The sequence below is a fragment of the Limulus polyphemus genome, unplaced genomic scaffold, assembly GCF_000517525.1.
Source record: "Limulus polyphemus unplaced genomic scaffold, Limulus_polyphemus-2.1.2 Scaffold4374, whole genome shotgun sequence".
Taxonomy (NCBI): domain Eukaryota; kingdom Metazoa; phylum Arthropoda; class Merostomata; order Xiphosura; family Limulidae; genus Limulus; species Limulus polyphemus.
In genome coordinates this window covers 20,419-33,222 of record NW_013669984.1, presented here as the reverse complement: position 1 = coordinate 33,222, position 12,804 = coordinate 20,419, and the positions used below count along the sequence as shown (strand labels likewise).

General features: G+C 35.0%; 1 long non-coding RNA gene across 1 annotated transcript in view; it reads left to right on the top strand.

Moving 5' to 3' along the window:
- Positions 1-7,511, top strand: part of LOC111088759 — a 30,089-nt gene extending 22,578 nt beyond the window's left edge. The window contains exon 3 of the long non-coding RNA XR_002613181.1: positions 7,200-7,511. This is a non-coding gene — a long non-coding RNA (uncharacterized LOC111088759). The remainder of the gene's footprint in view (positions 1-7,199) is intronic.
- Positions 7,512-12,804: the final 5,293 nt, after the last annotated feature.

Below are 12,804 nucleotides of genomic sequence, written 5' to 3'. Positions count from 1 at the left end.
CGTATACGCATTCAACTGCCGGAGGCGGACCATACCCTATACGGCGAATCAGCAGTCAATGGTTTAACCTAATCTGTAACGTTGTATTTTTTTTTTAAATGATTCGATTTTTTATTTTTATATTTTACTCAGATATTGACTTATACATAATATTTTCAATTATAACCAAAATTTACTTTGATTGACCTGAATGACTTTTAAAATCGTCTTAAGGTCAATTGTCAGGATATCATCCACCCTCAGCCTTATCCTATGTACAGTTGATATATAATAAGTGCGTGCTTTGGCAGATCAGCTGTCTTCTGATTGCGAAGTAAATATACTGCTTGGAGCTTTATATTTCTCACAGTTGAGGTATGGGCCATAAAGAAAGACAATACCGGCTTTTAAGAAAGGGGTTATAAATAACCCGGTAAAACCGAACATCTCTTGACGAAGGATACAGAATTATTCTTACAGTTATCAGTTAATGTAGTAATATATATTGGCTCCGCGATATTAGTTCCCCTCCCTTTCTTGCGTATGGATATAGTTGTTATTATTATTTGTTTGGTTTGTTTTGAATTTCGCGCAAGGCTACACGAGGGCCATCTGCGCTAGCCGTCCATAATTTAGCTGCGATAGACAGGACGGAAGGCAACTAGTCAACACCACCTACCGCTAACTCTTAGGCTACTCTTTTACTAATGAATAGTGGGATTGACTGTAACTTTATAACGCCCCCAATGGCTAGATGTACCTGCGCAGGGTTCCCGAAAGTGTTCTGTTTCAAGAGTAAATAAAATTAAAAGTAACAAATATTTGTATTTATTTCTTTTCAAGTTCATATGTCATGCTGTGTTGTAGCCTACACAGAAGCACGTGACTTACACCCTAATGCTCTTCTCGAAGTTGCAACAATATGATATCAGGAAACCAATAATGAAATGCATACACTCCCTTACTGAAAACAAAGAAAAACTGACTGAAACGCCATCAGAAACGATAGTTCTACAACGGGATACGTTTTAATGAACCAAATTATCTCTCCAAGGATCTGAACACTTCCAAAAACAAAACAAGAAATATAATACACTGATTCTAGGTTTTACACATCTAAGGTATAGTTCGAAAGTCCTACCAGATACAGTGCTTGTGGTGCTCTTGCCTGGCCGAATAGTGGGCCTTGGCGATGATCCTTATAATGATTTTTACGGCCCCAAAGTGCTGGTTCACAGACCGGAACGCTAAACACCGAGACACAATCGGCCATTTCTTAAATAATCTCTTAACCTATACCTTTAAAAGCATCAAGTACTCCGGAAAAACTGACCAATTCATTGAAAATACTATTCTTTATTGAATCTTAACTCCTTTTTACTTTTATTTCGGTAATAATTCTTTACAATATAATATTTTTACCAAACACTAAGTAGAGACAGCTTAGTATAATAACTAATGGTTTGGTCTCGTATAGTCTGGATGTTACGAGTTCGAAGTTTGAGCATGACACTTTATCCCAATTACTAAAGTCTCCTCAGCTGTACGATAGGTACCATAGCTGTGATATGGATTAAGGTTTGTTTTGATAGTTGGGAGGAGTTGCAGAGAAACCCGACTACTGTAGCAGGTGTATGAACCTAACTCCTTATTCGCGGGTTTACGGTTCTCTTTAGATTTGTATTTTATTTTTCAATGTTCGACACTTCCATTAAATCATTTTCCTACACTTTTGTTACATTACTGGAAGTATTCCCTACGCTGTGCACGGACGTACATTATCGACTTTCACAAGTTACAATAACATTATCATGCATCATAAGATAACAAATCCGAGTAGTAGTTATACTGACCAAATGTATCTCTCGCTACACGGGATGAATTCTTGTAGTTTGAAGAAAAAGCCTTACTTAACTACGTGAAATGTTTTAAACATATTATTAATGCTAGAATTCAGGCAACTTATCAAATGTACCACAAGGCCGTTGAGTTTGTTCTCTATGGAACATTCCTACGCTAGCTCACATTACCCAAACGTTTTAACTTACACCATAAAGGTGTATCACAATCTAAAAAAAAAGTTATTTTCAGAAAGTGAAATACGTGGAGACATTTAGAAATCTGAAAAACGTAAACAATATGTTACAAGCGGACTCATTCTTCTAGCACTGATAAATGTGCAATGGAAACTTAAAAACACAACACTTACAAACACTTAATAAGAAGTACTGTACAGGAAGGACGACACTTCAGAACAATAATACGTTATATCCTTTAATAAAAATTACTGTACAGGAAGGACGACACTTGAGAACAATGATACTCTATACATCTGACTCGAGGGTTCTGTGTTGGACAAAGTAATTCTATCATAGCAGTCGGTGCCTAAAACATGAGGACGTACGTTACCGCTGCCGAAGTCTGATACAGCTTTGCTCGAGGGTTCTGTGTTGGACAAAGCAATTCTATCATAGCAGTCGGTGCCTAAAACATGAGGACGAACGTTACCGCTGCCGAAGTCTGATACAGCTTTGCTCGAGGGTTCTGTGTTGGACAAAGCAATTCTATCATAGCAGTCGGTGCCTAAAACATGAGGACGTACGTTACCGCTGCCGAAGTCTGATACAGCTTTGCTCGAGCGCTCTGGACTTAAAACAAGAACGATAACTTGTATAATTTATCTTTCCATTGTTTGCAAACCAAGTGTGGCCTATTGACATCTAAGGTTGCACTTGAAACAGTGCGATTTTTAAAATACACTTTCCAAGGAAATGAAACAAGAGAAAATCTGATGTTGATAACCTTGACAAGTCTTTGTCCCAGTGAAGAGAGCATTACTGCAATAACAGAGATAACGTTAGAAACAGTAATGTTGAATATGTGAAACAAGCCTTAGAGATTAATCCAGCCAAAGAAAAGGATGCTGCCCTGGATAGGTAGAAGAAACATCTATAGCAAAGATATCAGCAAAAGCCAGGAAATGTCGGGAGTTGGCTCTAAGAAAAGCTATGAGAAGGGTAGGGCTAGAGCCTACTAATCACTCTCGAAACTTAGTAAAAAAAATAGCTAAGACAAAGTTAAAATTAGGAAGTAGGAATGGGCGGGATAACATTACAACACATTCCTACTTCGTGTTCTACTTTGATCCAATTATAGACCTGAATTGAGTTTTATCAGTAGCTAATCCTTTCTAAATACTCAACAAATGTAACATTTTCACAAATCAGTGGTTTTGATACTATTCTTTTGGCCTACCCCTTACTAGTCAGATAGCTATTATGTCTCTCATAAGCAAAGTATGACTATTGCAGCTTCCTGTCTAACTTCCGCCATCAAACATCCCCCTTTATCATGTCGTGCATTTTGTTAGGGTCACATAATTTGATTACATACATATATCTATACTTTGTTGCTGAAACAAAGTTTACAACAGAGAAATTTAGTTATATACACCTTTCATTCAGTTTGAACAATTACCAAGTTATAAAAAGCACACGAAGTAGGAATGGGGGGAACGATGGCCACCAAGTGCTGTTATTTGTTTTTAACAGTTGTATTGGATGATTTTGAAATAAGTATTTTTACTTACTTTTAGGCATATTTGTGCTATATAATGTTAATATAAACAAAACGACTATTGTTGGCACAATGAAACAGTTTTATTGGTAGAATGGTACATAACCCAATACTTTACCAGTATTTCAGTTGTTATGTTAAAAGAACCAAATTTGGCACAAATTTTGTACTTTGCATACTGATAAATTCCAGATATAGAGGGGCATGACACGAGGTTCGGTCATTTGCGCATGTGCAAGTGTTTTCAACCTCATTTGCTAGAAGTTTATGTAGACTGACTTACTTAAGTACAGTTGTTTTCATGTTCGGTTTAAATACATTGATTTTACTCTGAATGTTTCCTTTTATCAAATGTTGTTCATGAATTAAATTTTCGAGTACATGCGCATACGTTAGCAACGATATTTTGATAAAGTTCAACATCACGTTCACTGTTCGTTTCCTCGACAGTTTTGTTTTATATTTCATACGAAATTCGTTCTATTTTATTGATTCAACTTCATAAAATGGCAAAACTCGTACAATTGGTTGACACCTCTGATGAGTAGTTCAACGCCAGTTACCGACTGGACTAAATGTTGTGTTGGTCAAATGGAATACAATCACATTGATGATAAGAAGAATAATCTATTTTGTTTTCTGTCTCCACACGTAATTCAACTGTCTTCCTCCTGGCAGAGAAATAATAGCAACAGATGGTGCAACTGTGCTACTTTAAAGCCAACGAAATGACGTATCTGCACGAGAAAGTTTACATTAGAATAAACGTTCATGCTTCATACCATATGCCAAGGCCATACAATCGTAATGATTCGTACAGTCGATACAGATGTTCTGGCAGTGTTTGTCAAATTTTGATGATTTTTTTTTGTCCATCAGTCGAGAGCATTGCCACTTTACCACGCTTTTTCTGGAAGCGACACTATGTTGTTTCTTTGTTCAGTACAAGAAGAAGGCTTAAGAGACATGGCGTTTATTACTATCAGTAACTGACATATTTCAAGAAGTGTCACAGGCCTTGATAACGTGTCAAACGAGTGTATCTGTGATCTAAATAGGTGTGTTATTATCATGTATGATAGAGCAAGTGGAGGAACTTTATATTAAAAAGATGACTCATTGAAAGATTACCAACCACAAAAGATACATTGGTTAAACATATCCTTCTTGCTGTATACCAAGGCAGCCAAGCTACGAGTCCTAGCCAAATCCATATGACCGGGGGTGGAAATGGGAAAACGATTCATATTAGCCAATGTGGCTTACACTACTGGAAACTGCACACGAATTAATCAATGTGAATGAAAAAAAAAAAAAAGTTGTGGGAAGCACTGCAAATGTGTAAAGTCGGCGCTTCCGTATACCTCATAATACTGATGTGATGGACTTTGCACACAAGAACAGACTTGTGGTGTTAAACACGTGATCAGGGATATAAATAAACATTGGGCATGCGAAACTTTAGTGTTTTTGTCAGAGTAACACCTTTAACCTCAAAATATTAAACGTATATAAAAGCCGTTATGCTATGCTTGCAAGAATGTGATAACGACGAGCGTATCCACAAAATGCCAGTTATTTGTATTTACCAAAACGTTTTTCAACTTCAACCTACCAGCTGTATTAAGTTTGATACTCCTTTAACAAATGTATCTTGATTCCTGCAGAGTACGTATTGTCTGTTCTTTTTTTATACATGAGAACATCTGCATCATCGGCGCATGCTCAAATGATGAATTTGTGGTGTCATTATATAAATTCATAGGCACGTCAAATACTACTAAGGAACGAAACTCCACGCTTTTATGTCACATAAAACAAGATATGCACTGTATAACCTTCACTTTCTCTACTGGATCGATGCAAAATATTGAAACAATCCGCGCATGTGCAAATACCCCAAAATGAGACGTCTCCATACCTGGAATTAATCAGTATATCAAGTACTATCCGAGTCAGTTTCAGTGTTTTCAATATATAGTTACCAATTTTTCTATTATGTAGCTCCTCTATATTAGTTACTTACAGCCGACTATTCTCGGTAACGCTGGAGTTTAAAAATATGCTACTTGATATAACTAATAAGGCTTTTCCTTTCACTGTGCCAATAATATTCGTTTACTTATTTTTAAATTCATCAACAAGTAGCATAATTTTGAAAAATGACGTTCATTCTTAAAACGACAAGAAACAAGAAAATCTAGAAAAAATTTCAGAGTTGTAAGATATCACACCGCCACCTTTAGACAGATCTAAGAACTATTACAATTTATTTTCCATAACTATCCAGATATTTGTTGTTTTTTTGCTGAAAATCCACGAAAATAAATTTTATTTCAACTTTATCTACAGACTGCGTTACTAAATGTATTAGTCTGCGACAAAAAGTTTAGTCTTTAAGTCTTTCCTGTATAAACCTCTTCTTCGATATATATGGGGTCTTTTTGTTGAGGGTGAGCATTAGTTAAACATTAAAACAACTTTATCTACAGACTGCGTTACTAAATGTATTAGTCTGTGACAAAAAGTTTAGTCTTTAAGTCTTTCCTGTATAAACCTCTTCTTTGATATATATGGAGTCTTTTTGTTGAGGGTGAGCATTAGTTAAACATTAAAACAACTTTATCTACAGACTGCGTTACTAAATGTATTAGTCTGTGACAAAAAGTTTAGTCTTTAAGTCTTTCCTGTATAAACCTCTTCTTCGATATGTATGGAGTCTTTTTGTTGAGGGTGAGCATTAGTTAAACATTAAAACAATTTTATCAAACTGTTAAATGGTGAGCATTAGTTAAACATTAAAACAATTTTATCAAACTGTTAAATGGTGAGCATTAGTTAAACATTAAAACAATTTTATCAAACTGTTAAATGGTGAGCATTAGTTAAACATTAAAACAATTTTATCAAACTGTTAAATGGTGAGCAGTAGTTAAACATTAAAACAATTTTATCAAACTGTTAAATGGTGAGCAGTAGTTAAAAATTAAAGCCATTTTATGAAACTGTTAAATGGTGAGCATTAGTTAAACATTAAAACAATTTTATCAAACTGTCAAATGGTGAGCATTAGTTAAACATTAAAACAATTTTATCAAACTGTTAAATGGTGAGCAGTAGTTAAAAATTAAAGCCATTTTATGAAACTGTTAAAAGGGTGTATATAAGCTATATTAAGGTAATTCTATCACAATGGTGTGCATTATAATAATGACCACCACCACAATAATATTAATAATCTTACATTCCTATTAATGGTCTAGAGTAACTGATAATATTGAACAATCAACTTAAATTTATCACTACTTAATCACTACTTTCAGGTCCTATTTCAAACATTTATTTAAAGAAAATAAACCTTAAAATGGTTTGTTTGTTTTGGTTGTTGTTAAGCGCAAAACAACACAATGTGCTATCTGTGCTCTGTCCAATATTGGTACTGAAACCCGATTTTTAGACTAGAGTCACTAGGGGGGAGGGCTTAAAATAATAAAATACATATATACTAATGTCAGTCCAATGGAGTTAATTTTGCTAGATTGTCTACACATTTATTTTCTTTGATAGAAACATTTATTTATTTATTCGTTGAATTTCGCGAAAAGCTACTCGAAGGCTGACCGTTCTTAATTTTGAAATCGCAGATTACAAAAAAGGCAGCTAGACAACACCAACCACCGCCAACTCTTGGGCTCCTGTTCTCATACCGAATAGTGAGATTTGACCGTCACTCTTGTAACGTACCCACCAAGTTCTTACACGTCAAATAAATGAAACTGAAACCAACCCGAAGATCGCCGAAAGGTGTATATCAGAAAAGTGGAACAGACAGTCTCGGCTGCGTATATTTTTATATTCTTGTAAGCAACAATAATAAACTAACACTGCAACAATTTTCTGAATGTAACAACTATACGTTTCAATATAAACATGCATTTAACATTATGCAATACTTATTAACGTATCCATGATCTGATAGTAATTATAATGACCTAATTTCTGAAACTAACCACATCCTTCCAGACGCAAAACAATGCAAAAATTCTTGTATAGTTTACAAGTTGTCCTTGTTTTTTTTAATTCCCCCAGCCATTAAGAACAATTAGTTCCCCACACGACATCTTTTGACATGTGGTATAATCGTGAAGGTTTTTTAATTACGTAGACATTTATATGAACATTTTTATTTGTTTTGGAAATCTTTAAACTGTAATTACAAAATACACTATCCGATAACACTTGGTTACTGAAGTGCTTTTGCCAAAATGAAACTACAGAGTTCCAACTGTTTTAAGGCAAGATAGGTAGAGAAAGCATTTCTTTGTTTGTTGAATTTCGGGCAAAGCTACACGTGGGCTATTTCCGCTAGCCGTCCCTAATTTTGCAGTGATAACATAGAAGAAACACAACTACCTAACACCACCCACCGCCGACTCTTACCAATGAATAGTGGGATTGACCGTCACATTATAACGCCCCCACTATTGAAAGGACAAACATGTTCAGTGACAAGGATTCGAACCCGCTGGTCGAGTGGTCTAAACACCAGGCCAAAAGGAAGACGAAAGCAAAACAATTTTTAAGACTGGAACAAATTAGGGCAGAACTACACCTAAAGTACGTTACATGAAGTTCAAACTATAAATTATTTAATGCACTAATTTATATCCTTCACAAAATTCAGCTTAAAATGTTCTTATCTTTATAACCAGACCTTTTAATGAAAACAATTTATGTATAGTCATTAATGTTTCCTTGACGTAGTATCGCTCTGCCTAGAGACAGGCTCTCATCAACATAACAATACCAAGACAAGTAATACTTCGAAAAAATTCGACACCGCATCGCAAGCGCCACCTAGTTTTGGTAAACAAAGACTCCATGAATTCCAAACTAAAATGAATAATAAAAACTCGATGATTTTGAAAAGGTTCCAATAATATGAACCAAAAGCAAACAAAAACTTTTAAACGGTCTATTAATTAGTCGTAAAAGGTAAGTTATACTTAACAGCGATTCTGTTATAAAAACTGCTCACAGGAACCAAAAAATGTAAAACGTATACAAATATATCAGCGCCACAGAAAGAGACAATACTCAGAAACGTTATCTATTATAGTCTTATCGCTAACCTTTGCCCGCCAAAATACAACAAGCTAAAGTTAGCATATCAACAAGCAGAGGTGACATTAAAAACACATCTGAATTTTAAGTGATATTGTTAACTATACTAGGGGTTCTGAAGATACCCTACTTAAGGGTACAGCTGTTTTTTCTACAAAAGTTATTGGTAATTTGATACTGACTCGTGCAAACGAATCGTATGCACCACTGAGTGTTTATTTGAAAAACGCGTGCTTATAAAACTGGCGGTTAAGTCAGACAATACTTAGTTTTGATTTGGTGGCGATCCTTTTGATCTTAGAAGCCATGTTGAAACTCAATTTTTCCTGACTAAAATATTAAGCGGCGTTCTGAACAGTAATTTAAAACTAAAGATAGCTATATAATAATTCCAGCATCAGAGACACGTCTGCACCTGTAATCGTTTCTCATCGTAATCAGTTATCACAGGCTATCAAAGAACGAAAGTAGACTAAAAACAAATTAACTGTAATTTCTAATCAAATCAAACTACCTACAAAGATCACGATTAAAATGTAACCCTGTAATTAATACGGCGTGAATGGTCGAAATATGTTAAGTTACAAAACAAAAAACTTACAATGATTAGATTAAACTGATTCATCGGGTGTGTACCCTTGTTGTTATAGATATTTTCGGCTGTAATTCCAAAAATAAAACAAAAACTACAGAGAAATTCATGGTTTATCCCATATTAGCAACACTGTCCAACGAAACTGACCAATGAGTTTCTCGGTGTGGGTTTCAATTTCTTTAAAATAATTTAAGTAACCTTTAGTTTATATTAATAACACCACTTCGTATAATGAGCTTTAAGTTAGTCACGAAAACAAGATTTGAAAACCAAAATTATAAATCAAATCTTGTTTATTTAATAGTTTTCTCTGGTCTGCTTTTCACTTCAGTTTGGGTCAGAGGTGACGTTTCGGGTTCTGTGGCGACTCCTTCCTGTTAAAACATCGTCACCACACTGCCTAAAATTTTATCTACAAGAAGACGGGTGAAACAAGATTAGTGATATTTTGGCAATATTAATAAACTCAAAACGCATTATAAATACACTGTAAACCATGGTATTTTCAACTATGTACAGAAATGCCGTTTACAGGAATAAAACTGAACACATGGTTTAGAGGTTCTTTACAGTGAGAAGGCACTCCTTATTTAAATTATTAAGATGACCACTGCAGTTTACAGAGTTGTATTATTTGTTAGACACGTCTTCTCTGGATCGTTTGCGAGACATTTTTAGTTTTTTTCTTTCCTATTATGAATCGTGATATCCATCGGAATAGCAATCCCCATATACATAACAATATCCACCAGAATAACAATCCAAATATTCATAACAATATCCATCGGAATAAAAATCCCAATATTCATAACAATATCCATCGGAATAACAATCCAATTATTCATAACAATATCCATCAGAGTAACAATCCCAATATTCATAACAATATCCATCAGAGTAACAATCCCAATATTCATAACAATATCCATCGGAATAACAATCCCCAAATTCATGATGTTATCCTTCGAATAAAGAATCCCCATATTCAAGACGATACCATTAAATCACAGGAAATCCTACTTGAAGTAAAGTACAACATCAATTGATTCATTTTAAACTCAATATCAAACATTGTCCAATAAAACACCTGAAAAGAAAAGATACTTGTCATATTCCGGTAATTTAAGGCCGGTTTTAGGTCATCAATAACACGATTCATCAAATATTCTTCTTTATTATCATAATGACATCTTCGAACCGCCATTAAAGGTCCTCACTGATTCCCAACTACGACTGAAGAAATATCAGTATAGTATAAAGCATTCTCTCCCTCCCCCTAGGGAACCGGGGTGGGGTAGTTTGGGTTTTACAAAAATTCCTCGTCACCTTCTACTTAATTACGAAGCGACCACGACTGATTACTAATTTAGTCACAAAGATTCCTTTTGTTCACATTTCCATTGATTTAGTGAATTACCTTCGTTAAAGGCTGTCGGATCATGTAGTTGCTTTCATGATGGTCGTTCTGAAAGTTACTGTTACGTTTTATGTCCTTTCTAACCATACAAAGAAACTGCCCTAAAGTCTCGTGTTTATAAAGCTATATAAAATGTATGAAGAAAAACTACTAAGAGATTTTATATTGTTATTTTTTAATTTAAAATTAGAAGCTGTCCGTTTAATTTGAAAATCTCTTATTAATGACATAGGGTACGTAACAGGCTTGTTATCGTTTCCAGTTATAATGAAATCAACGAGAAAAATCTATTAGTAACGTAATTGTCTTTATTGATCCAGAAGTCTTTTGGTGTTTAATGATATCGACTGTGGGACTTAATGATTTGGCAGGACATTCATCCAATAGCCATTAAGCATGTTTTTGACGTCAGATGTGTTTACGAATATGGATATTTATAAGTTTAACGATTCCCTGATATTACACAAGACGTTTAATTGGAATGAGACGGATATTTGTTTCTTTCCATCACAAATCTCTAGGTAATAAAAAAATGTAAAGACAAATACCACGCATGTGTTACGTCAGTGGATGACGCCAAAGATTGCAAAATTAACCCGTCGTTGTATTTATTTTTCTCCTTTGATATTTCAATTAAAAATTATTAAAAGGCCTCCCACCAGTGTCTGTTGCTACCAACCTTTATAATAAACGTTAAGTTTGAAAAGTTACAGGATGAATTTGAATAAAACACTAATTTTAGCGAAATCTCTAAAGGAGATGCTGAATTATAATTTATCAAATCCTAAGGACCAGATATAAAGATGTGTTTCTAACACAGTTGTTTCCCATCTACCACATAGCAACTGAAGATAATCTTTCTTACTTTGCAACTGAGAATATTCATTTCAAAACTCTTTTCAGTTCCTACTGAATGATACATTTTAAATTGAGAGTAAAAGTTAGTATAATTTGTTTTACAGACCATTACAGGCTCTATAAGTAGTTATGTAAATTTTGAAGGTCCGGTGGGAGGACTAATAGTGGTTTCTTTTACTAACCCTTTTTTAATGGAATATTTTTTATATGATGATAAATGTTCACAGTTTCACCTCAATACAAGTTACATTATTTGGCCCTAGATGGCGATAGGTAACCCCCCGTAATACCTTTCTTTACCGAATATCAAATTTACCTCATTACTCAGCTTAAAAAAATATTTGTAAAATACAACGTACATACGTATACAGGTGTGAGCGTGAGAATAGGTCCAATGGGTGAGTGTTGGTAGTGCTGTATATAGGTGTGAGCGTGAGAATAGGTCCAATGGGTGAGTGTTGGTAGTACTGTATACAGGTGTGAGCGTGAGAATAGGTCCAATGGGTGAGTGTTGGTAGTGCTGTATATAGGTGTGAGCGTGAGAATAGGTCCAATGGGTGAGTGTTGGTAGTACTAGTACTACCAACACTCACCAATTGAACCTATTCTCACGCTCACACCTATATACAGTACTATCAACACTCACCCATTGGACCTATTCTCACGCTCACACCTATATACTGTACTACCAACACTCACCCAATGGACCTATTCTCACGCTCACACCTATATATAGTACTACCAACACACCCATTGGACCTATTCTCACGCTCACACCTGTATACAGTACTACCAACGCTCACCTAGTGGACCTATTCTCACGCTCACGAGTTATAAAAAAAATCTCACGCTTTGGTCAAATTAGCAGCTGTCTGTCTATATCGCCCTGTAGTTGGTTTATTGTCTCTCTATACCGCCCTGTAGTTGGTTTATTGTCTCTCTATATCGCCCTGTAGTTGGTTTATTGTCTCTCTATATCGCCCTGTAGTTGGTTTATTGTCTGTCTATACCGCCCTGTAGTTGGTTTATTGTCTGTCTATACCGCCCTGTAGTTGGTTTATTGTCTCTCTATACCACCCTGTAGTTTATTTATTATCTCTCTATACCACCCTGTAGTTTATTTATTATCTCTCTATACCACCCTGTAGTTTATTTATTGTCTGTTTATACCGCCCTGTAGTTTATTTATTGTCTGTTTATACCGCCCTGTAGTTGGTTTATTGTCTGTTTATACCGTCCTGTAGTTTGTTTATTG